Source organism: Pundamilia nyererei, unplaced genomic scaffold, assembly GCF_000239375.1.
Source record: "Pundamilia nyererei isolate P.nyererei 1_Seehausen unplaced genomic scaffold, PunNye1.0 scaffold00030, whole genome shotgun sequence".
NCBI classification, from domain to species: Eukaryota; Metazoa; Chordata; class Actinopteri; order Cichliformes; family Cichlidae; genus Pundamilia; species Pundamilia nyererei.
In genome coordinates, this window is record NW_005187431.1 from 3,717,766 (window position 1) to 3,719,272 (window position 1,507).

Genomic DNA, 1,507 nt, shown 5'->3' on the forward strand with positions numbered 1-1,507 from the left:
CTGTTACAACCAAATTTCCCCTTGTGGGACAATTACAGGATTATTCTATTCTATTCTAAAACACCTGCATTCTTAGCAAAACCTCTCTGAAATTGATGTCCACCCTGCTAAAATTTAATCTCCCTCTCCTAAACATTGAGAGTTTAGAAAACAGTTCTTTATGCATCTCTAATCAGACAAAACTGTCTTTAGAGGTTTTTTCATAGTGTTTAAATGAGCATAAAATGTCCTCTTTACTTTTTACCAGGACGTCAGCAAGACAGAAAATTACTCTTTATGCTTTCCTTCTTCTTCTTTTTATACAGTAATAGCTCGTCATAGTTTCCTTGGTGACAAGTAACATGGTAACCTTGTATATTAGAATGAGTACTTGATATTATGAGTAGTTGTGCATGGGCAGCATTAACATGCTCGTGTGCTATTAAAGGAGAGAACTGTCTTCAAATGTAAGGGAATTAGCTAAAATGGCACGTTTCAGACAGTGGAGGAAGTGAGGGGATGCACAATGACCACAGAACTTTAATTGCAGTTTGACCAAAATGTGCACTTGTATTTTAAATGTTAAAATCTATAAGTCAGTACAATTACATCCCATAATAGCTTGTTTTTATGCGGTAATATCACTACTGACAACCACTTCTGTGGCTTCTTAAGTGCCGGCTGTAGATGATGTGGTTGCTAGGTTTTAATAGGAGAGATAAGAGTCACTGTTCTCTGTCTACTTAACATTTCTTGCCTCGCTCTCATCCCCCACACCCCCACCCCTTCCTCTTGCTTAACTAAAAAAAGAAAGAAAAAGTTTAATAAAATGGTGGAGCATCAGAATTCTCTAGGTTTACTTTATGTCCACACACTGGTATGTCCATAGGTTTGTCCAACAGCTTTGGTTTCCCTGGTGCTTTTTAACTTCAAAATACTGTAACAGAGTTTCTCTTTGAGTGGGTGAGGAAAGTGCAGCCTGGACATTTGTTTTCTATTTATACTGTGCAATCATCACTGTGCACAGCGGTAGGGTAGTAAATGCAATTAACTAAGTGGGATTTAAAGGTTAAACGCCTAAAAACAGAGACTGGGTCCTTGCGCTGTCGCAGATCAGACGCTCTGTATTATAATGTGCTGATTTGCATCCATTCTACATCACATGAAACATTATGTGGATCGGTCTGGTTATCCACCATCATTATAACTTTTCGCATTATTTCTTATTTTAGGGCTGCCACGATTAGTCAACTAGTAACAATTACTTCGATGACTAATTTAATTGTCAATGCCTTGTTTGAAGCTTTGTAAGGTCCTGAAAGACGCAGGAATAAGTAGTAGGATTTACAGTGGGATGCAAAAGTTTGGGCAATCTTGTTAATAGTCATTATTTTCCTGTATAAATCGTTGGTTGTAACAATAAAAAATGTCAGTTAAATATATCATATAGGAGACACACACAGTGATATTTGAGAAAGGAAATGAAGTTTATTGGATTTGCATATCAATCAATCAATCAATCAATCAA